Source organism: Cucumis melo, chromosome 10 (genome assembly GCF_025177605.1).
Source record: "Cucumis melo cultivar AY chromosome 10, USDA_Cmelo_AY_1.0, whole genome shotgun sequence".
Taxonomy (NCBI): Eukaryota; Viridiplantae; Streptophyta; class Magnoliopsida; order Cucurbitales; family Cucurbitaceae; genus Cucumis; species Cucumis melo.
The window spans coordinates 21,499,066-21,525,161 of NC_066866.1; the positions used below are offsets into that span (position 1 = coordinate 21,499,066).

Below are 26,096 nucleotides of genomic sequence, written 5' to 3' on the forward strand. Positions count from 1 at the left end.
CAAAACTCTATAGCCTCTTCAACAATATAATTTTCTACCATATATCCTTCTGGTCGATTTCTGTTTCGCACATAAGTTTTCAGGACTTTCATATATCGTTCAAAAGGATACATCCACCTTAGATGAACAGGTCCACAAAACTCAATGCACTACAAGGTGTACCATTATAATGAAAAATGGTGGTGGAAAATACTTCTCCCATAGACATTAAGTGACAACTACATCTTCTTGCATTCCTTTCAAGTGTTGTATCAATTGTCTTCTTACATATAGGATTAAAAAAGAAGCATAGCCGAATAATTGCAAGTCTTACATGTTTCGGTAGAATATCACGATTGCCACAGGTAGCAATTGTTGCATAAGAACGTGATGGTCATGCGACTTAAGTCCATACAATTTCAAATCTGTGAGTGACACTAAACTTTGAATGTTTGATGGATAGCCTTCTGGTTCTTTCAGTTCAGATAATGTCTTATAAAAACTCAAATTTTCTGCTCGAGATAATGTATAACAAGCTGGGGGCAAAAAGATATTTTTGTCCCCTACTTGAGGGGCTAACTCTGATCCAATGTTCAGTTCAACCAAATCTAATCGACTTTTTACTCCATCTTTCGTTTTACCGAAAATATCAAGCAATATGCCAATGAGACTTGCACATACATTCTTTTCAATATGCATCACGTCTAAACAATGCCGCACATCAAGGAACTTCAATTATTCTAACTAAAAAAAATAGATTTTTTTCTTCCAATAAGTTCCCTTACCAAATGAGTGTTGGTACTTACTTGTTTGCACAAGAATTTCTTCCTCACTCAATGGTTCTGGAGCCAAATCTAATTCTTGTGCACCATTGAAAACTTTCTTCTGTTTCCTATATGGATGATGACGTGGTAGAAACTTGTGATGCCCAATATATGCCATCTTCCTTTTGGCAAATAAATGGATGAAGTTTTCTCCCCACAAATTAGACATGCATGATATCCTTTGATCGTACAACCACACAAGTTGCCATACGCAGGAAAATCATTAATGGTCCATAATAAAATAGCTTTTAGCTTGAAACATTGATCTTGATATGCATCGTAAAATTCCACCCCATCATGCCAAAGTGTTTTCAAATCATCAACTAACGGAGCTAAATAAACATTTATTTCATTTTCCGGTTGTTTGGGACCATATATTAGTGCAGTCAACATAAAATATTTTCGTTTCATACACAACCATGGAGGTAGGTTGTATGTCACTAACATCACTGGCCAACAACTATATCTATTGCTAAGATCTCCATGTGGATTTACCCCATCTGTGGAAAGAGCAAGACGTAGATTTCTAGGTTCCGACCCAAACTCTGGCCACAAATTGTCTATTTTTTCCATGATAATGCATCTTTTGGATGTTTTAATAGATCATTCACTTCTCTTTTTCTGGTATGCCACATCAATAATCTTGATGTTTCTTTGCTTCGAAACATTCTTTCAAATCTTGGGATTGGGGAGAAATACCACATGACTTTTACTGGAACATTCTTAACCTCCTTCTTTGAATTTTTACGAATCTTCCATCTTGACATACCACAAGAGGGGCATACATTTGCATCAGACAGTTCTTTCCTAAACAAGCAACAATCATTCCTACAGGCATGAATTTTCTCGTACAAAAAACTAACAAGTTCTATATTATATAAGATGCAATTTAATCTAAAAAAAATTTGAGAAAACAACGAAATTAAGTAAACTTAAACTCTTACCCACATTCCAAAAACTAACAAGTTTTATATAACCCAAACCAAAAGGTTCTATATTATACACTCAAACAACTACAAAACTCGCTTGTATTACTCAATCAACTAATAAGCAAATCTCAAATTAAAACCATCCACAAAGACAAAACACAAGCTCAGTTCGAGTCATGAAGATGAATTCGTGAGTCGGAATCATAAACTTGCTCATTGAAATTATGGTAAAGTTTTGATCGGAGTCTCGCTACCTATAAATATCACACCATACCCATAAGCTACCTTTTACCCTTCTTCTTCTTTGTTTTCTTCTTTTTTAAAATTTTATTTGTTTTTATTAATTATGTTGTATTTGTTAAATCTACAATTCTTGAGATATCTATTTCTCTTGATTTAGGTTTAGATTGTAATTAAGGTTAAATTTACTATACTTTTGTTACATAATTTGATGGATCTTGGCTATTGGTTTAGGCTTAGATTGAAGATTTTGTTCTATTTATTAGTTAATTAAAGCCTGCATGGGAGAAGAATGATAAAATTGCTTCTTTTATATGTTTAGCTTTTGATTTAACTTCATTCAAAGTGCAATAAGTCATGCATTTATATAGAATAGTACGGGAAGAAAAAGAGTATATGAGTGAAAACTCAACTATGGGATCGATACAATATAATGCATAGAGTCCGAGACAATATATATAAGAACTTCATGGAACCACACAACACCACTTGCCATGCACACATGATAATAAATCCCTAAACACACTAAAAAACACTACACAAAACCAATGAATTCTATCAAATGAATTAGGAAACAAAACCTAAAAACACTAAAAAAAAAACTTTATAACAAACACGAACATTACACAAAACCAAAATAAAAACTTACATTTAACTTCTTTTGTCTATCAACACGAAAACCACAAACAAAAATCTTGTGATTTTTCTTCCTTGATAGCCAAACAGAAACTTCCCAAAAAACTACTTCACACTCTAATAGAGGAAAAATCTGAAGGAATTAAACCAACAAACAATTCAATGATGTGAAGAAGAAATTAGAACAAAAAAAAAAAAAACATAACAAAAAAATCTGAAGGAATAAAAATAGAGAGAAAAAGGCTTATTCTAAAACTTATCAAACCAATAAACAATTCAATGAAACAAAACAACTTTGCATCCCAAACATATGATGAACTTCATATACATATGAACTTCTGACATCCTATCTCAACTTAACGCTTCAAACAATCTCTGAATCTCTTTAATAACATATCAAAAACAACAAAGGATGATGAACAAACATATGTCACAAAAACTCACAACCTAAATATTCAAAAAAGTTTATACCAAAATGTCATAGTTCCCTTTGAATTTTCCTTTAAAACCAAAATTTAAGAACAACTAACTGCTTCTAAAGTGAGGGATGTTCTCTCCTGCCTGGCTTCTTAAATAGAATTAGATAAGACGACAAGTTTTTTAGAAATTCTATTTAAAAAATTATCATTTGTGTTTACTAGCTAATCTGATAGAAGTACAACAACATAATAATTTGAGGTGTATTAGTTTTTCCTCATTAATTTTGCTTCTACAATTTTCAGCATGATGCAAAGAATCAATTCAAAGGACCTTGATAACGAAACTCTAGCATTCGAACCAGTTTTAGGTTTCATGGTTGCAAGAGTATATCACAACCCTCAAATGAATGAGGAAAGCCAATTGAAATTAAAGAAGTTGATACAGTTCTAGGTGTCTAAGGAGATTTATGATAAGGATACCTAACACTTCAATAATCAAGATGTATCCCTACGTCCAAAAAACAACAAGAAACAGTGAATCACAGTCTAAAAACTAGATTAATCTACACCCAAATAATAATCACACGAAGAAGAATAATGAATATCGAATCATAAAAAGTAATGCCTACCTGTTTCACCAAGTTTAAGTTGTATTCTATACCATCATTAACGTCTAAACTATTTGTAATTTCAAATCCAAGTAAAGATTATAAATTAAATTCATTTCACTACATATAAACTCCGAATCTTTGTAATTCATTGCAAAAAGAAATAACATAATTTCCAAAAGGAATTTTTGAATAATGCACCCAAAGAGAGAACCATGCTAAAATACATAAAATTTCAAATCTCTTCCCATAAAGCAAATCCTATTTAGACCTGATGTTCTTTCCTATTTTTTCACAACCAAATATTCCAAAGAGCACAAAACCAATGCGCCTTACGCAAGATAGCTTACTCTATCATATATATGTTCAAGCAATAAACTAAAGATATGCCAGAAGTCTACCAAAATAGAAGGATTAATGTGAGAAATCAAAGGTACCCACAAAAAGCTTGCTCCATTATCATATATGTTTGAACAAGAAAGCAATGAGGTACAATAGAACAAGGTAGCGGAAAGAGGTTGAAACTTAATGTTTGCACAATTACCACTGGTCCACTTGCTCCCAACCAATCAAATTCGAAGTCAAGAACCTAGAAGATGCAATGAAATATTAAAAAGCTACAACCTTATATTCTCAAAGTTCATATAAATATACACGAGTATGGACTGACACCATTATTCATTCTCCTAATATTTTTTATACATGTCTTTCTCTTTCCCGCCTATCATCTTTGAGTTGTAATGACTCAACCAAGTTCATGTTGGTGATTACGAAACCAATTGAAAAAAAAAATACTTTATTTTCTTAAATAATTTAAAATATATTTATTTTAATATTTCTAAAAGGTTTTTAAAAAATAGAACAAAGCAGAAAAATATTTACACCGAGAACAATTTTTAAAAAGGAAAAAGTCCAATAGGCCACAATGTGAAATAACAAAAATATCCCAGTGATTAAACGGTTACACACACATGAAAAAACTAATTTTGTACTCAGTCTAAATGATGTTGTACTAAATCTAAACGATCTCGCACCAAGTTTAAATGATCTTGTGTCCTTGTACCTAGTCTAAACGACCTTGTACCCATGTACCATGTCTAAAAGATCTAATTTTGCCATTGTACCCAATCTAAACAATCTTGTACCCAGTCTAAACGATATTGTAACAAATCTAAACGATCTTGTTCCAAGCCTAAAAGATCTTATACCAAAGCTAAACAATCTATTATTGATAATGGTCCATCTCTGTCATTTGGGATAGACAACGACTGATCGTTTAGATATTGGTACACGATCGTTAAGGTCCTGTTCCAATATCGTTTAGATATGGTACCAAGAAAAAAATAGAAGATAAGAGATGAAGAAGAAGGAAGAAATTATGAAAGAGAAAATGAAGAAATTGCAAACAAGAAGTGAAAATATGAAGAATGAGAAGTAATAATATGAACAAATTAATAATATCTAGAAGTGAAAAGAATAAATTGCAAAGAAGAAGTAAAAGAAGAACTGAAAAATTGTCACATAATAATGAAATTCTAATAAGGACAACTATGAAATTTATGAAAAAGTAATCGATTTCGTGGACTTTTCTTAAATCGTCATATGGGTAGTAAATATTTAACACTTTTACTATTAGGGGTGTAAGAATAATCTGACAACCCGAATAACCCGGACTACCCAACCCATATTATATGGGTAGAGTTTGGGTTTGTTTAAAATATGGGTTGGGTTGGGTTGAAAATTTTGAATTTTTTTGGGTTAGAGGGTTGAAAAATTCGGTTCAACCCAACCCAACCTGAATTAATATATATATATATATATATATATATATATATATATATATATATATATATATATATATATATATATATATATATATATATTAATATTATATTATTTTTAATAAAATATAAAGTTAAAAGAAACCCTAGACTAAAAGTGAAAACACGCGACGCGCAACCTCTCGTCCTCGCCGCTCGGCCTCTCTATTCGTCTCTCATCCACCTGACCTCGCCTCTCTCGAACGCTTCGTCTTCTCATCCTCGCCTCCTTCTGTTCGTCTCTCATCCTGACCGCTCTTTGTTCGATCGATTTCGATCTCATCCTCACCCACAGATCCATGCCAATCCGAATTCGATCATCTCATAACCTTCAACTTCGTCTTCTCATTCTCGCCGTTGGTTTATTCCTCGTCATAACGCTGTCGTTCTCCTCCTCACCATTAGTTCGGCCATCGCCTTATGCCTTCGTCTTTAGTTACAACAGGTTAGTACATATTAACTTTATATCATACAGATCCTATATGAATACTTTATAAATCTCTTTTTACATCTTTGTTATCACTTCATATAGTATCTTATTTTTAAAGAAACGAAAACCAAAAACAAAAGAATAAGAAATGAATTTGCTTCTGCCTTATGGACCCAAAGTTATTGTAATTTGGTGAATTGTAGAACCTTGATTTTGTGATGCTGTAATTACAATTACATTTTGTAGAATCTTGTATTTGAAATATTGTAATTACATTTAGATTTTGTAATTGATTTTGTAGAACCTTTGTAACGCCCCAAAGTTTTGAGGTAAGTTTTAACATTTTATGTTAATTTTTGGGAATTTAAAATTTTTTCGGTGTTAATTTTTAGTTGGTTTAGAAGAGGAAAGAAAAAGAAATTGAAAGGTATGAATTTTTTAGTATAATATAATATAATATAAATTAATATAATATAAATTATATTATTATTATTATTATTATTATTATTATTATTATTATTATTATATATATATATAATTTTTTTAAAAAAAACAAGTGACGTTCTTAGGATTCACGAGAGGCTTAATTGGAGATAGCTCTCCTTTACTCGGGTAAGTCGGCGGATGTTGTTTAGAACGATTTAAAGGCGACTTTTACTAGTGTCATTGTTTGAATCCTTATGATTTCGTTTAGGTGGATTCGTTGGACGTGGACTCGATCAAGGAGTATAGCCAAATTTCAGGTAAGGGATTTCTTACAACTAGACCTCGGACCGAGACTGGAAACGTAGTAACCCACATGGAAATTATACAATAGTAACTGTATTGAATTGATTGACGCATGTTTGACTAGTACATATCACTTATATGCTCTTGACTGATTAAAGGTAACGTGATCGTTAGTTGTAGTCTATGTACTATTATATATGTAATTAGTTGTTCTGTTGATGGGTACTGATGGCCTGATGTTCTGTGTATTGTGGTTATATTGATGGGTTGTGCTGTCAATTGGAATAGTAATGCTGATGGATTATAAAAATCTTAATGTTATATAAAGTTGAAGTCTGTTATCAAGATACTGGTTATGAATTATGTCGTGGAGGTACCAAGGGTTTGGAAATCTCTTGGGTAGATTGTGTATATGCGGTTGAGCGGTGTTGTAAACTGAATACGACTGTTATGCCTAATATAGACGTTATGCATAAAATAGATTACCTGTAGATGTGCTAGGGTTTGAATTGAGACGAAGTACCGTCAGGGGGATTTACAAAGTGGTGATTTGACTATTAGACTGAATTTAGGGAATGTCACGATGAAGTGTGGGTTGGACATACATATAGCAACCAAGGAGACTATTGATTAAACCTAAACTGTCGGACTGGTTAAGCTTATAAACTGAAATGTTAACTTGACTGATATGTGCATCCTTCGGGATTACTAGACTTCTATGTGAATCCTTCGGGATCACGACAGTGATTTATGCATGCTTCGGGATCACTAGACTGATATGTGCATCCTTCGGGATCACTAGACTGATATGTATATCCGACGGGATCACTAGACTGATTGATGTGTGCGTTCTACGGAACCACTAGACTGTTTACGTAGGGTACCCCTTAATAGAAAGCTAACTGTTATTATCCTAACGGGCCCAGTAGTGGGTCCCTTACTGGGTATATCTTATACTCATCCTTTTTCTCTTTAACTTTTCAGGTAAGGGTATGGCGAGGGGCAGACCGACGAGGGGCATGAAGGATGCGTGAAGGCCATATGGACGCATCTGGTTTTCTTTATACTTCCGCTGATATATTTTGTTACTTGTTATTTTTCATTGTCAGATTGAGTCATGGTTAGAACATTTGATTGGTGGTTTTGTGTTTTGATGATTTGAACACTATATTTCGGAACTCTTGGGAACGTGATTTAAAATAGGGCCTGAAATTGATTTTGTGATATTTTAAACGTTTTTAATGAATCGTAACCGATCTTTTATGAGGTTGTGTGTTTTACTGTCAAGTCTTAGTACTACGTAGTGACCTCAGCTTAGTCCGGAAAGTTGGGACGTTACAACCTTGTAGAACCAAAAGTCTGTTACATTATGTATATAGTAATTATAAATGTAATTATAAAAACTATTTGTAAATACAATTAGTCATAACCAATATAAAAACTGTTTGTAACTACAATTAGCCATAATGAAGTTTTAAAGAGTGATATAGTTTTATACTGTAATTATAAAAACTATTTACATTCGAAAAACTATTTACATTCGAAAAACTATTTACATTCTACTTTTGTTTTGGTGATTGTGGAATGTGGATGATTGTATGGTTGATCTGATTTTAGTTTTTATATTCTTTTAGACCATGGAGACAAGTAGTGAAAAACATAGTGAAACTAGCCCGGGTCTTAGTCCTAGTCCTACCCCTTCTACTAATAACGAGACAGGAACTGTGAGTTCAAGTAAACTACCACTACCTGATAAGAAGAGAGCTAGAGCAACTAAGAAAACAACTTCCATTGTATGGGATCATTTCACAAAGTTGGAAAAGAATAGTTCTCGATGTACATTATGGATAAAGAATATTGTGGTGATACTTATTCATGTAGAACTAGCACATTATGGAGGCACTTAAAAAATCAGTGTAAGAAGTACCCATATAAGGAAGTAGAATCAGGACAAACAATTTTGGCTCTTCAACCTTCCACTGGTGGAAAAAGTGGTAGTAATTTTGTGACTACTATTTTTAGTCAACAATTATGTAGGAAAGCATGTGCTAAAATGATAATTGTTGATGAGTTGCCATTAAAGTTTATCGAGCATGAGGGATTTAGACATTTTGGTAAAGTGGCATGTCCTAAGTTTGACCCTCCTTCAAGAATTTCTTAGTTAGCAATCCTTAAAGGGTTTGTTTGACAACTGATACATGGACTTTTTTGCAAAATGTTAACTACATGGTACTCGCTACACACTTCATTGATTTAGATTGGGTTTTGCATAAAAATATTTTAAACATTTGTCAAGTTGCAAACCACAAGGGTAAGACTATTGGAAAGCTCATTGTGTTGGAATTTGTGTCCTAAAACTCGTACTTTGTTATTTGATTCAATAAATTTTATTATTGAATGCTATAATCTTAAAACCAATAAATTAAGGTCTCGAGGCTATTTAACTGAGTTTGTCAAATACACTTGAACTTTATGTAGAGACTTAAATATGGATTAAGTTCGAGTTAATAGCCCAAATAGTCTATAATGTATGAATAAGGTTGGACACTTTATTCTGGATAACACTATGGATGCGGCCCACTCCGTAGTTAGTACAAACAATGTAATCCTGAATCGTTCATGTAGAGACATTGGAGTGGGGGCGTCCTATGTCAATGGTTTACATAAGACTGGAACCACGAAATAGTCACTTTTAGTTATAACACCGTAAACTATATACTGACTATTTCATTTATGATGACCTAGGTAACTTGATCTTAATCTTGAGCTAACTATGAACTTTTGTTCATTCGGTAGTATCCTTAGATTTACATAGGTGAGGGTAGCTCAACATCGCTGGCCCAATAAGCCTCCCATTTCAAGGTTAAGACCGAGTGGATAGCTAGGGACATAGGGTACAAGATGGAATTCACTCCTACCACTTTTGGGATAGTAGATAGGTTTTTCCCTTAAAGACTGAATCCAAGTCTTGAACAAGGGGCCCCACCATCTCATTGGCCCGAAAAGGATTCTGGTTTATAGGTTGGATGTTAAACCAATTGTTCAATAGTGGATCAGTGGGTCTTAAGGAACAAGATGAAATCTCGGGGGTAAAACGGTATTTTGACCCAACCGAGATTATGAACAACCTGTGAAGGATCAACTTACTCATCATGGTTATATCAGGTGGACAAAAATATATCTATAGTGAGGGGAGTGCAATTAAGAGTCTTTAGTGAAATGACTTTTTAGTTAACGAATGTTGATTAAGCTTGGTCTAAAAGAGTTTAGCCAGTTAATCTCGGATCGTTGGAGCCCATGATTTATAGGTCCATTAGGTTCCCCTACTAGCTCATATGGATTCAACTAAGAACAAGTATGTTGAAGTAACTTGAATTGTTCGAATTAAGAATAGAGAGAGAAACCGACAAATATATAAGATATAAGTCGGTAGAAATAAATTTTAAGTTTTGTGTTTAAATATGATTTAAATAAATATGAATGTAGATTCATATTTAAAAGCTTCAAAAGTTTAGATACGGTCAAAGTTGTAATAGTCAACATGTTGACTTTTAACTTTGAACTTTGACCAGATTTATATTCAAATATGATTTGAATTTTAGAGAAATGAATACGGATTCATACTCGGGAGGTTAGAATTAGTCAAGACGGGAAAATTAGTAAAAAGTCAAAAAGTTGACTTTTGACTAAGAAAAGTCAAAGTTTGACTTTTACTTGATTGGTCAAATGACCAAAATGCCCCTTTAACTAATTACTTTATTAATTAACGGTTAATGGGAAATGTGGCAGATTATTGTGAATTTGAAGCCACTAATTTCATTAAAGAATTAATGATTTGATTAGGTGTTGATTATATATGAAATAATTTACATGCAAATTCCATGTATATTTCATATAAAACTTCTCATTACCGAATGAGAAAATAATGAGGTTTTCTCTGAAAAACAACACCTAAACGATACACTCCCCATCTCTCTCGATATTTCACTTCACAAAATCGAGTCCCACAACTCCGTTCTTGGTCCTGAGCATAGTAGGTCAGCTTGGTGGTTGTCCTTGTTCGTGATATTCAGGTTGAGAAAGAAAAGAATTCAAAGAAGAAGCCCAGAACTATAAAAGGTAAGTCTTTTCGTTTACCTTTTTGGCTTCTCGTTTAAGACCATCGCATAGCATGTGCATGTTAGCTTCTAAATCGTTTAGATGCATATAGAGTAAAGCATGATCTTTTTCTTCCGATGCAGCATGCCTCTAGTGTTATTTCCATCACATTGAGAGTTGTTTATTAGAATGGGAGATCAATAAAGTCTTTTCTATAACTGTTGATAATGCAAGTTCAAACGATGGGACAATTTAGTATATTAAGAAAAGACTTAAAAGTTGGAAAACCTTAATATTGGAAGGAGAACCGTTACACATGAGATGTTGTGCTCACATAATTAACTTGATTGTAAATGAGGGATTGAAAGAAATGCATGATTCCTCTTCTAGATTTTTTTTCTTCTATGTTTAAATGATTTATTCTTCTTTTCTTAAATCTCTTATTTCATCTTACCATTTCGGCTAGATTCTATGAAGCTACTTCATCTTCTTCATATTCGAGAATATCAAAATCGTTTAAATATTATCTTGACATGATCTAAATGATCATTTACCATTGTCAACATAATCGTTTACCATGGTCAACACGATCATTTAAATTTGAAGTCTTTTTCTCGTCGTTTAAAAGAAACAACATGATCATGTTGGCATAATCTAGATAATCGCTTACCATAGTTAACATTATCATTTAGCACTACAAGAAATTGTTGTTATATATGAAATGACGTCGGGAAAGGATCTCCCAATGCATAGAGGCCCATTGGGCGTCGGGTCAGGCAAAATGTGTTGTGAGTGGATTTTCCAAAGCATACATGAAGCGACATCAAGAGTTAGGTACTCCCGAAATAGTAATGAAGCATGTCGAGAGTAAAGAACTCCTGACACTATCCTCAGTGATAGCCATTCATCAAAAGTTAGACACTCTCTATGCCGCTTCAAAATTGTCGGGAGATCTTCTATTCTGATGCCTACTAAACGCATTGAGTGTGAGTAACAACTCTCGACGCCTATGTGCGTCGGGAGATGTTTTTTTTCTCAATTATAATCGTTTTTTTTAATATTTGATACTTTTTTTAGTTTCAATTCGATCTAAATTCAATAAAATTTTCAAACAAAACGTTTACTATATTAATAACTATATTTAAATACCAAGGTTTAACTTACAAAATTAGAACATATTTAATATAATTAAAAAGAGTATTGCAATGTTTATTTGAAACAAATACATCATCTTTCATCGCCAGACGTCATCAATTCGAACAAGTCCACACCTATATTCTCACTAAGGTAAAATACATTGTTTAAACTTCAAATAAATCAAAATGGATGCCAAAAACCAAAATATTTTCACTAACAATAATCAAACTTAATTCCATGATCAGCCTACCATTAAATAGCATCCCATAGAACTCGATCCAATATCAACCTATCCCATAAGAATCCAATGTAACAATTTTCGCTCTTTGTAGAAAAGTAACAACAGTAGAATATAAAATCCTTACACAAAAACTAACTTCGATGTGAGCCACGTCTAAGATAACAATGACATTGAGACCTTCAAAGTGACGTTTAAGTCGTCTCCCTCAAACTCACTCCATGATCAAACTACCATAAACAACTCAACCTCTCAACTTTCACTCTTTCTACGTATAAATAAAATAATAAAATAACTAAACCATGATGAACTACACATAAACTCACTTCGACATGCCACCTAACATAATAATTACATTGAAAACTTTAAAGTGATGTTTTGAATAGCCCGATCATCTACCCAAAAATGTGTCGCATATTTTATACTCGGAGAGTGGTTGAGAACCTTTTGAGTTGGTGTGAAGAGTAATTCCATCATTTGATTATGTACACAAATAATTAAGTTATGCACTTAATTACACTAGAAAATAAACCACAATGGCAGGTAACCTTACATCTACATCCTCGGTTGCTTGATTCACGAACTGACCACTCTTATTGGCGTGCGTTTCTTTGAATAGCTCCACACGTCCCACTAGTTCACCTCGTTGTTCACTAAGCTTATATTGTGTCATGCCCCGCCCCAAAAGACACTTTAGTCGTATCTTTTATCCCATTTGCTTGCTAGAAGTTGAAAAGAGGCTAAGAGTTTGCCTAAGAGTCTCGGGCTAAGTCAAGGATCTTGAGATAGCATCTCGAAGCGGATTCAAACAAGGAAAGTACTAAAAAAAGAATCTCGAGATAGAGGTGCTAAAACCAGATCTTGTTTGACCGAGAGGAAAGCAAAGAAAGAAAAAAGTGAGAATGTTGGGCCAAACTTGGGCCGAGATCACTTAAAGATGTGTGACGAAAAAATCCCAAAACATTTCTATTGCACGAGGTTAGTGTTTTCGAACGCAATGAGGTATTTTGAATACAAACGACCCTCATTTTTCTCATTTCTCACCAGTTTCACTTCAAGAGCAAGTAGAAAAGAAGTAGAGAGAAGTTGAGTTTCCTTGCAAAAGCGAAGACAAGGTAAAAGGGTAGTTCAACGCAAAGTTTTAGTTAGGTGTTCGGTAAAGAGGCATCTAAGAGGTTAAGGGTGTTGGAGAGTTTAAGCTAAAGAGGAAGACTAGAGCTTGAGACTAGATCCAAGTAAGTCCAAGATTCTTCTTCCTTGTTTAAGAAGTTTAAGATCAAGTTGGCTAAGTTAGCGTTTGTTGTTTTAGGCTGTAGATCTGTTAGGAGTCTTGTGGAGCTAGGCAAACTTGAAGAACTAGTCTTGAGCAATATGAGATTACCCAAAGAGTTCAAAGAAAATCAAGGTTAGTAAGAAAGAGTTTTCTTGAGTATAAAAGGAAAAAGGTAAAAAGTTGAAGACGCTTCCTTGTGTTGGAACCTAAGATTTACTTAATGTTTCTGTTATTTCTAGGGGAAGAGGAAATAGGGCAACTCTATAAACCAAGAATCTAGCCAAAAATTGTGAGCGACTAAAATGAATTTAAAATGAATTTCTAAGGTTGACTTAAAAATTTATGTTTTAAAGCATGCTTTACATTTAAGCATTTGAATGTGCAAGATTTATAAAATTATTTACAAAGCATTAGTTTCAAGTTTAAAAATGAGTTATGAGAAAGCATGATTAAGTTAAGTTTCTAAAGCATTCAAACTAAGAAATGTTCGAGTTCATGAGAATTTATTTGAATGTTATGTTTCTGCTAATATTTGAGCAAAAAGATTATTTAAAGCATAACTACATTTGAGATATGCTTAATGTAGGAGTTTTTTCACAAGCATGCTAACTTAAGTAAGTTAAATTTTTACTGATATCTTGATTTGATAGCAACCCTACAAGGTCCTGTGCACATAGGTCATGTGATAAAGGTATCTCGTAGCATCCTAGAGTTTCCATCACATAGACTAAGTAAGAGATGATGGCCTTTACGGTCTAGATTTTCAATCTCATGATAGCTATAGTGAGATGGGGTGCTACTGGTGCCTAAAGTTTCATCATTAGATATTGCATCAACGAATAGGCCTGGATTCCATTCCTAGAGTTTCATCCCGCAAATACAAAGAGTTCAAGGTACAACAAGAAAGAAAGAAAAGAGAGAGTTAAAAGCTAAGTTTGAAAAGAAAATTGTTTTGCTAAGGTTACATATATTTTGCTCAATGTTTTCATTATCATGCTTTGTTTTAAATTTGTCACTCACGAGGCTTTATACCTCGTCCTTTCAATGTTAAATTCCCTTACAAGTAGAGATCATGGTTCCGAAAACTGTTAAAGCTTCACCTACTTTAGTAGAAGTTTGACTAGATTTTATACGGCTCGTTCCATGCTCGTATAATAATTTGCAATTAAGCTAGTAAAGGACTTAGTTGTCGTTGTCTGTAATAGACTAGTATGAGAGTCTTATCTTGAGTTTGTAATGGTGTTGTCATAGTTAGAACTCTGAACTTAGTTTTGTTTATATAAGAATGTGAACAAATTGTCCAATTGTTGGGTAAATTTGAAAGATGTTCTGCAAAGATTTTATTTTATTAATTTCAAGTTTAGGTATTTATTTATGCACTATTTGTCTGAGTTTAATTGAAAAGAGATAGTTAAGAGCTATAGGTTAAGCACAGTCAATAGGTGTCATTAGAAGAAGAGTGATGCTTGTTGGCTTCAAACCATATCTCAAGCCTAGTAAGGAGGTGCTCCGGGATGGGGTGTGACACAAGCGGTGGGCGATGGTCAAACTTCTCTTTCTTTCTCTCTTCTCTCGTTGCATCTCTTTATTTTTACTTTCTGTTCCAGATCTGTAAATTACAAATATGGAAAAGGGATTTTAAAGGGGAACTCTCGACACACCATGATAAGCATCGGGAATTCCCCCTTACTCCCGACACCTTTAATAATCCGTCGAGTGTACCCTAATAACTCTGGATGCATACATGGCGTCGAGAGAAACACAATCATTATTTAAATGATTTCTTTCTACTAACGCCTAACTGTTTGTGTTGGGAGTTATGTGGAAACTTCTGATGCAATAAACAAGGCGTCAAGCTTTCCCCAGTATTGCCTGATGGGTTTGCTAATGCGTCGGAAATTTGGCTTTAAATGTTGACCCATAACATTATGCGTCAGGAGATACTTGATCTCTCGATGCGCCTTTTTGTGCATCGGGAGAGACTCTATATCTCGACGCCTTTTCTTCTAACAGTCTAAAGCAACATTGAGATATCCAGAATTTCTTCTAGTGTAGCATGATCAACACAATCGTTTGATTTAATGTTTTTAATGATCATTTACATTGGACTACACGATCGCTTACGAGGATCAACACGATCGTTTGCCATGGTCAACACGGTCGTTTAAATTTGAAGTCTTTTTCCTCATTGTTAGAAAGAACTACACAATCATGTATCATGACCTAAACGCGATGGTAGATTATTCGTTTAGACTGTAATACATGATCGTTTAGAAGAAAATTACTCACACACGCGTGTTGTCGATTAATTGCGCATTGACTGGGGCATTTTTGGTATCTCACATTGTGGTCTTGTGGGCTTCTTTCTATTTTCAAAATTGTTATATACAGTGTAAATATTTTACCGATTTGTTATATTTTTTAAATAACCACTTATTTATCGTAAGTTAACTATTAATGAAATGACATGAAGTGAGACCCATTCTATTTAATTTTAAATTATTTGATAAAATTTGGGCAAAAAATTTTCTATAGAAATGCACTAAAATCTTGTTGATATTACAAATGAAATACATGTTATATGCAGAGTGTAACGCCCCGACAAATTTGATTTCCATTTATTATTATTTAAGTGTGGTTACGGAAAAATTCGAATTTATTTGAGGAACTCTATTATTTTGATTTGTGATTAACTAAGGTTTGGAGTTTTTTTTTATTGGTTGGATTTTAATTGTTTTATTTGAAAATAAACTGGTGAAGTTTTGTTGTTAAAGATTAAAATTGGTTGGTTAAGGAGAGAGAGGTGAGTATTTAATTAGGGAAAAGAAAGAAAGATTCTTTTTCAAAAAAAAAAAGAGAGAGAGAAAAGGGGATTTAATAAGATTTGGAAAAAGAGAGAAGGTAGAGTAAGTGGGTTTAAATAAGCATTGGGACCCGTGTACCAAAAATAAATTTTATTTTTGGAAAAAAAAAAACAAGAGAGAGAAACCTAGAAAAATTTTGGAAGAAAAAGGAATAAAAGAAATTGTTTGGAAACCCTAGCCGTCGTCGACCCTAGCTCTGCCGCGCCGCCGCCGAATTCCAGCCAACTTGTACGGGAGCCCAGCCGCAACCCCTGAGCCGAACTCCCTCGTTCGTCCAGCGTCGCCGCGTCGAGTCGAGAGCTTCGAAGCCGCGCAGCCCAGCAAGCCGTCGCCTTCGCGGATCGGAAGCCGCCGCGTCTCGTCAGCCGAAATCTGTCTGCAAGCCATCGTCGAGCACCGCTAAAGCCAGCAATCGAAGACGCAGTGTTAGCCGGATCGCCTCACGCCCCGTTCACGCGTAAACCCGACCCGACCAAGCCTCTGCCCCACGACCCGAGCGACCCGCGTCCGCATGCGTACAGCACCTGCGCCCAAGCTGAGCCACTTCCCTCCGCGCCGCGCCTGTCTGCGTCGTGTCCGAGCCGATCCCAGTCTTCAAGCCGAGCCGGTTCCTGCTTCTCTAGTCGAGCCGATCCGCCTGCTCTTGAGCCGCCAGTATGCTCCGGTTCCTTTTCACCTACTTTAGTGAGTCAAAAGTGTTTCTCACACCCAGCCAAGATTTGAAACTTTAATCTAAATAATTTAATTTGGACTAAATTAAATTATTCCTTTTAAGGAACGTCGTGGACCAATTGACTTGGAGGGTTGGACTTCTTCAGCAAGGGCAAGCGTTGCAACCTCGACCTAGGGTAAGTTATCCAAACAACATTTGTTTGGTCTTGGGTCATTTGGTGATTCAATTACGAGTTTTGGTGTTTTAAACATTTAGGATCTCGCTGCTTGGAAAGCACGTTTTCTGGCCGTTAGGGCTCGTTGAGCAAATCTCCAGGTAAGAAAGTTCTACTACTAGTTCTGTGATTAAAACCATGAGACCGCTTACACCTCCAGTTATGCATGATAAAGATTAGACTGCATAACACATGTAATTAATGAGAGCAAGATGTGTTTGATGATGTGGTTACATTATGGTATGATATTGTGACGTTGTGACTTGTTGTAATTGTATGTTGGATATTGTGATGGTTTGTGAAATGGCTATTTGACTGGTCTAGTTACATGATGATGCTATGTGCATGTATGTTATGGTTAGGGTACTAGTTAGCTTAGCCTATTAAGGTCGTACCTGCATGGGTGTCCTTCGGGATCACCACCTATTTAGGGCTGTGTAGTCCGACGGGATGCCAGTCTAGCATGGATATAGATATGATTCTAGTGGCTCGACGGGGTCCTCGCATCCCGATTGTCTTAGTGTCACCCCCAGGTTCACTACAGACCAGTATGTCCTAGGTGCTCCCCCGATTCACCGAAGACCAGATTTTCGTTCCTACGGGAGCGCATGTTGCACGTGCTCGGGAACGTGCCAGAGATTGGGTACCATTTACAGGACTCTAATAAGAAGCTAACAGGCACCTAGTGGAACTAGTAGTGGATCCCTTACTGAGTATTTTATACTCACTCTCTCCATGTCATGTTTTTACATTTTCCATATTATCCTGATTTGATTTTCATAAATAAAATTCTGAAGTTTGATTCGTTTTAACTAAACTTTATGGCTTAAATCATGTGTTTTGCCTTTAGTAATAACTTCGGCTCAGTATAAGGAGTTGGGTTGTTACAGTTGGTATCAGAGCCCAGTGTTTTAGGTTCTGTAGACTGACTTACGAGGTAGGTCTTGTTTTGTTTTGTTTTATTTTAACCCTATGGCTATACGGTCCTTCGTCACTCGCCATGTATGTTTCAAAGCCTTGTTAATGTTAAGATTATAATCTTACCTGAATAGACTAAGCTTAGAAGTTTGAGTGTCATGTTCTTGTGGTGAAAGTTTTTACTGGTGAAATTTAGGGAGAATGCCGCCACGTAGAGGTGCACGCCGAGGAGGTGGTAGGGGAGGCAGAGGAGCCGGTCGTGGCCAGTCGGAGGAGCAACCCGCTGTGCCGGCGATCGACCCTAATGCACCGGTCACCCAGGCGGATCTCGCCGCGATGGAGCAGCGTTATCAAGACATGCTGCAAGCTGCTCTAGTGCCTTTCCTCGCTGCCCAGCAGAACCAGGCCGCCCCTTTTAAGGACCAGACCGTCATTCCTCCAGTCCTGGTGAAAGCTCAGCCCGTGTCAGTTCAACTGTCGGCTGAGGCCAAGCATTTGAGAAACTTTAGGAAGTATAACCCTAAGACTTTCGACGGATCCATGGACAACCCCACAAAGGCCCAAATGTGGTTGATGTTCATAGAGACTATCTTTCGGTACATGAAGTGCCCAGAAGACCAGAAGGTGCAGTGTGCAGTTTTCTTCTTGGAGGATAGGGGCATCGCCTGGTGGGAGACTGCTGAGAGGATGCTGGGGGGCGACGTCAGCAAGATAACCTGGGAGCAGTTCAAGGAGAACTTCTACGCTTAGTTATTCTCAGCCAACGTGAAGCACGCCAAGCTGCAAAAATACATAAACTTGGAGCAAGGCGACATGACCGTGGAGCAGTACGACGCCGAGTTCGACATGTTATCCCGTTTCGTTCCTGATGTGGTAAGGGATGAGGTTGCCAGGACTGAGAAATTCGTTAGAGGTCTCAGACTAGACCTTCAGGGCATCGTTCGAGCCCTCCGACCAGCCACTCATGCAGACGCACTACGCATAGCACTGGATTTGAGCCTGCATGAGAGAGCTGATTCGTCTAAGGCTGCCGGCAGGGGGTCGAGCCTTGGTCAGAAGAAGAAGGCGGAGCCGCAGCCTGCGCTGGCACCGCAGCGAGACTTGAGGTCAGGAGGAATCTTCCAGCGGCATCATCAGGAGCTAGCTACTGCAGGGAGGACGTTGAGGGAGCTACCTCCTTTTGGGAGATGTGAGAGAGTGCATGGAGGTCGTTGCTTGTTAGGGAGCGGGGTTTGCTTCCGATGTAGACAGCCGGGGCACACCGCTGATGCGTGTCCTCGGAAACCCTTTGAGACGACACCGCATCAGCCTTCTGCTTCCTAGCAGGGAAGAGTTTTTGCCACTACCCGTCAAGAGGCCGAGCGAGCTGGTACAGTGGTGACAGGTACGCTCCCAATCTTGGGGCATTATGCTTTTGTATTGTTTGACTCTGGGTCGTCCCACTCGTTCATATCCTCTGTTTTCGTTCAGCATGTGGGTTTAGAGGTAGAACCGTTGGGTAGTGTTTTGTCTGTTTCTACTCCGTCTAGGGAGGTCCTGTTGTCTTAAGAGAAAATAAAGGCATGTCGGGTAGAGATAGGCAATCACGTGTTAGATGTGACCCTGCTAGTATTAGACATGCAGGACTTTGATGTGATTTTAGGCATGGATTAGCTGTCAGCTAACCATGCAAGCATAGACTGTTTTGGTAAAGAAGTCGTCTTTAACCCTCCGTCTGGGCCTAGTTTCAAATTTAGGGGGGCAGACATTGTATGTTTGCCCAAGGTCATCTCAACCATGAAGGCTAGTAAATTACTCAGCCAGGGTACTTGGGGCATCTTGGCAAGCGTAGTAGACACCAGAGAGTCAGAAGTTTCCTTGTCCTCCGAACCAGTAGTAAGGGAGTACCCTGATGTTTTCCCCGACGAGCTTTCAGGACTTCCGCCTCCTAGGGAGATAAACTTCGCCATCGAGTTAGAGTCGGGCACTGCTTCTATCTCGAGGGCCCCTTACAGAATGGCTCCAGCCGAGCTAAAGGAGTTGAAGGTCCAGCTGCAGGAGTTGCTGGACAAGGGTTTCATCCGACCCAGTGTGTCAGCTTGGGGAGCCCCTGTAACGCCCCGAATCTTCGAAGTAAACTTTTATCGTTCTGTGTAAAGCTTTCGGAAATTTAAAATTTTTTTAAAATGATAAAATAATAATATAATATTAATTATATTATTATTGTTAGGTATTATTATCATTATAATTTAATATAAATACTTTTATTATTATTTAATATTAATATTAATATTATTATTTAATATTATTATAATTATTTAATATTAATATTTTATTATAATTATTATTATTATTATTTAATATATATATATATATATATATAAATTATTTTAATTTTAAACCCTAGACACGCGCGCGCCGCCCTCCCCAGTCCTCCTTCTTCCTTTCCCCGTCGGCCTTCTTCTTCTTCGTTCTCTTCTCGTCCGACGCCGCTGCCGTCTCTCAGCTTTCTCTCTTCCGCATTCGCCGTCGCCATCCAATCTCTCCGTCTCCCTCTCTCTGTGGTGGTACCGTTTCCGTCTCCGTCAGTCGAAATCTCACCGCTCCAGCTTTCGTCCGCCGCGGCCCATCCATTCCCGAACTCCCTCTTGATTTCACGCACCCGGACGCCGTCGTGCGTCCTTCATTCCATCGTGTCCGCCGACGCCCAGACACTCTCCGCCGCGTTGAAGCAGAGCCGGTCGTCGGACTCTTCCAAGCCGCGAAGCGTTTCCGTCGTCGAACGCCGAAGACCGATGTTCGTGGTCGCCCCAGTTTCAAGCTGACCCAACCCGAGACCCGCTTCCAGTCCGACCCGCGATTCAAGCTGCAGATCCGAGCCGAGCCACGAGCCACAAGCAGATCCGAGCCGAGCCGCGAGCCACAAGCCGAGCCGAGCCGAGCCGTAAGCTTACTTGAGCCGAGCTACGAGCCGAGCCGCTAGCCGAGTCAAGCCGAAGATCGAGCCGAGCCGCGAGCCACAAGCCGAGCCGAGCCGAGCCGTAAGCTGACTTGAGCCGAGCTGCGAGTCGAGCCGCAAGCCGAGTTGAGCCGAGCCGAGCCGTGAGCCGAGCCATGAGCCAAGGCCGAGCCGAGCCGAGCCGAGGGTGAGCCAAGCCGAGCCGAGCCACCTAAGCCATATTTTCCTCCCTCCACTTCGGGTCACGGTGAGTCTTCGGTAAGGATTGTTTTCGATGAATTCCTTAATGTTGCTACATCCGATTCGAGTTTGAATATTGGAATAAGATATGGTCCTACCTTTCATCCCTTGAAGGTATTAAGGAGTTGACGTATAAGTTCTCGGGTTCCGCGACAGGCTTGTTCGGAGATAGCTCTCCTTTTTCTTGGGTAAGTCAACGGATGTTGCTTAGGACCATTTAAAATGACTTCTACTAGTATCATCGATTAAAACCTTCGTGTTTTCGTTTAGGTGGATCCGTTGAGCGTGAACTCGATCGAGGGGCATAACCGATTATCAGGTAAGGATTTTCCTACTACTGGACCTCGGATCGAGGCTGGAAACGTAGTAATCCACAGGGGATTACACGTTAGTAACTGTACCAAATAAATGTATGTGTGTTTGACTTTTAAGTATTGTTGCTATACTCTTGTCTGATGTAAAGGTAACGCGACCGCTAGTTGTAGCTTGTGTGCTATCGGGTGTAAGGAGTTGCTTGCGGATAGACCCCGATGCTGGATGTTCGGTATAGTGTGGTTATGTTAATGGGCTACGTTGTAGATTAGAATTTTATGTCGATGGACCCTGAAGTTTACGATTAGGTACGTGGTAGTCATTGGTCTGGACATTGATCACGGAGTTTGGTCGGGGAAGGACGGTGAGTCCGATTTTGATTGATTAGTTGACTGGGTCTAGGGGTTATTAATGGTGTGCGAATTGGAAACGCGTATAGCGACTGCGGGTGTAGTTGTTTAAACCTACACTATCTGACTGGCAAAGCCTATGGTGAAATTGTAATATGAGTGTTTATGGGGTATGACTGTGGTAGACGGTTTAGTATGGACTGAGGGGTAGCGGTTAGCTTCATCTATGGGGTAGTGTACCTTACGGATATGTGCATCCTGCGGGGGCACTAGACTGATATGTGCATCCTTCGGGAGCACTAGACTGATATGTGCATCCTTCGGGAGCACTAGACTGATATGTGCATCCCTCGGGATCGCTAGACTGATAGGTGTATCCTTCGGGATCACGAGACTGATATGTGCGTTCTACGGAACCACTAGACTGTTATGTAGGGTACCCCTGAATAGGAAGTTAACTGTTGTTCCCTAACGAGCCCAGTAGTGGGTCCGTTACTGGGTATGTTTATACTCACCCTTTTCTCTTCTTAAACTTTTCAGGTAAGGGCACAGCGAGGGGCAGACCGACGAGGGGCAGGAAGGACGCGTGAAGGCCATATGGACGCGTCTGGTTTTCTTATTGCTTCCACTGATGTATTTTGTTGGAATATTTAGTTTTGTGATTTTGAATTGATAACCTGAGTTTTTATTTGAAACTTTTGTGACTGTGATTTAATATAGGGCCCGATACTGTTTTTTTTGTAATATTTCTAACGTTTTAAGAAATCGTAACCGTTCCGTTATAAATTTTGTTTTTTGTGGTCGAGTCTTAGTACTGAGTAGTGACCTCAGCTTAGTCCGGAAAGTTGGGTCGTTATAGCCCCAGTGTTGTTTGTGAAGAAGAAGGATGGGTCGATGCGCCTTTGCATTGACTACAGAGAGCTGAACAAGGTGACTGTTAAGAATCGCTATCCCTTGCCCGGGATTGATGACTTATTCGACTAGTTGCAGGGAGCCACCGTGTTTTCTAAGATCGACCTGGGATCAGGCTATCACCAGTTGAGGATCAGGGATAGTGACATTCCTAAGACGGCCTTTCGTTCGAGATAGAGACATTACAAGTTCATTGTGATGTCTTTTGGTTTGACTAATGCCCCTGCGGTGTTCATGGACTTGATGAACAGGGTGTTTAAGGACTTCCTAGACTCGTTCGTCATAATTTTCATTGACGACATCTTAATTTACTCCAAGACTGAGGCTGAGCATGAGGAGCATTTACGCCAAGTTTTGGAGACTCTTCGAGCCAATAGACTGTATGCCAAGTTCTCCAAGTGCGAGCTCTGGCTGAAGAAGGTATCTTTCCTTGGACATGTGGTATCCAGTGAGGGAGTCTTTATGGACCCAGCAAAGATCGAAGCGGTTACCAATTGGCCTCGACCGTCTACTGTTAGCGAGATTCTGTCACACCCCCTCCCGGACTACCTGCTACCTTAGACCGAAAGATGGCGTGAAGCCGACGAACAACGTTATTCTGTACCTGTATCTGTCGACTCTGCTTAAAACTTTCATGTGATGAACTTGCCAATCTAGTATATAAACTATTGTACATGCCACAAAACACATCGGATCCTAGGCTAGTCAAACACAGCTAGTCAAACACATACATGAAGTGTACCTCAAAATTTACCAATTTCACGAGTAAACCTAAAGACACCTTAATCAAAATATAACCAACAAAATTTACACAACTACAGCTCCTAAAGCTTATACAAACTGCGGAGTATCTATAACATACAAGGGTGTGAATACATCACAACACAACAGACTTTATGCCCAACTCAAAACACGTACTGGCAATCGATAATGAAGCTTCCGCAGACTAAGGCAGTCTATCAGGCACCGGGAAGTCGATCTCTACCTGGAAAATGGGTAAAACATTTTGGAAAGGGTGAGCTATGGAGCTCAGTGAGTGACTCAGTTTAAAACTATGAATTTAAAGATAAGAGCACGTGAAAACTTTACACATATAAATCTGTTTATACAAGTCGTAAATGTAAATGTGTAATAGTAAGAATAGCTTCCTTAAATACTCAGCATGTTCATCATTGAAATCTAGCAAGGCATATCAAGTATATCGAAGCATTTTAACTAACATGACGAATCTACGTTGTGTAGGGTACACCTAGTACAACAACGTTTACAAGCACTACGATGTAGTGGGGCTCGCCCAGCACTCCCATCGTCTTTGTCGTAGTGGGGCCCGCCCAGCACTCACGACAGCATCGTTGTTACGGAGTACACTCAACGTCAACAACGAAATCTAACCAGTGTGCACACGGTAATCTCTAGCCTCAGGCTCAAGATCTCAGTCATGTAGTTAATGAAAATTTCATAAATCATCATAAAATATTAAAACATGTCTGCTTATAAATTTTACACAAAGCTCGAACTTTACTCAGCTCTTTCGTGGAAAATTGTAGTTCTTAAAACAAAACTTCATATTAATTCATGCTTTGCTTAAAATATTGTGGTTTAAATACTTTCCAAACATTTAATATCTACGTGCTAGCATAAATTTCTTTAAGAAATCTAGTCTCCAAATGTGTACTTGAAAATAGTCATGAAATTCAAATACCTTTCATGGCTTCGTAAATAAACATTTATCGCATTCAATCATAATAACAGTTATGGAAAATATTTCAAAGTTGGTTTTGTCACTCACAGTCTTGGGCTAGATCCTTGGTCTATAAGCTCGGTTTAATTCTTCTCGGCCTGCCAACAACCCAACCGAGTATTCAAACCCTAAAAATTCTGGTTTCCTAAAGATATACATAACATGTCGCACCAAAGATGACGCTCACGAAAACAAAGCTTAAGAAATATATCCTATTTCAACAATTCTCTAAAATTTCCAGATTTCTAACATAAACTTCAAAGGACTATAACTTTCTCAATACTTAACCAAAATGAGTGTTCTTTATATCAAACTCTTCATTTTGAGATTCTCTAAAACTTACATGCAGACATATAAATCTGATTCCCCGAGCATAAACACATATAACCCTCAAAACAGAACCACTTCCAGAATCGCGCGCACACGACCTCTTTAACTTGTTCCTAAAATTTAACCAATATTTAGTCGTTTTGGGTTTACAATTTCTTCATGAAAGTTGTAGTAAATTGAATAAGCTTTCCAACCATACCAAATAGAGATTCTAACTCCACCGATACACTCTGAAATACAAGAAAAACCAGAGATCTCCTGATTTCGAGTGAAAACCAACTGCCCTGTTTTCTTCATCAAAAAGCACCAAATGAATATCCGAATTTGCTCAAACGTTCTTCATAAAGTTTGTTTAAAAATGAGTTAACTTTCAGTAAATGTAAATGTCACCTCTTAATTCCTTTTGAAGTGTAACGCCCCGAACTTTCGAGGTAAAATTTATTTTTCGTTTTATATAAATTCTCGGGGATGTTAAATCTTGAATTAATTTCTGAAATTCTAAATTTATATTTGTAAATTTTATAATAGTAATATAATAAGTAATTATATTATTATTACTATTGGTATTTATTATTACCTATATATATAATTTAATATTAATATTTTCTATTATTATCATTATTATTATTAGTATGATTATTACTAATTAAATCTTTTTGGGTTAAAATATGTATAGGTATATAATAATACTTTATATATTTTAATTATTAATTAGGATAAGTAGAAATTAATATATATATATATATATATATATATATATATATATATATATATATAATAATATCTTATTTATTATTATTATTATTAAAAGTTATATATATATATATAATAATTTTTTTTTAAAGAATAACCCTAACCGCGCGCCGTCTCTCTCTCCCCCCCCCCGATTTTCTTTCTTCACTTTCGCTTCCTCCTTCTTCTCCACCGCGCCGCCAGCCCCTGTCGTCTTCTCCTTCTCCGGCGTTCTCTTCTTGTCTCCGCCACCATCACCATCCTCTCCGTCTCCGTCCTCTGCTCCTATCTCCATCTCCGTCGGTGTGCGTAGCCTCGCCGGACGTTCGCCGCAGCCACCATCCGCAAGCCGCAACCCGTCTCTTCGTCGTCGTCCGTCGAATCCCAGCCAACGCCACCGCCGCTCGTCGCCGCTCCACGAAGCAGCCACCCGCATCCCTCGTGTGTCGTCCGCAAATCGCCGCCGCCGTCGTTCGCCGGAAGAAAGAAGCCTCAGAACCGTGCTGCCGTTT

At 37.7% G+C, this 26,096-nt stretch overlaps 1 long non-coding RNA gene across 1 annotated transcript in view; it reads right to left on the minus strand.

The window, feature by feature from the left end:
• LOC127151237 (uncharacterized) overlaps window positions 1–25,145 on the minus strand; it is a 51,472-nt gene extending 26,327 nt beyond the window's left edge. The window contains exon 1 of the long non-coding RNA XR_007824005.1: window positions 25,052–25,145. This is a non-coding gene — a long non-coding RNA (uncharacterized LOC127151237). The remainder of the gene's footprint in view (window positions 1–25,051) is intronic.
• Between the last annotated feature and the right edge of the window lie 951 nt (window positions 25,146–26,096).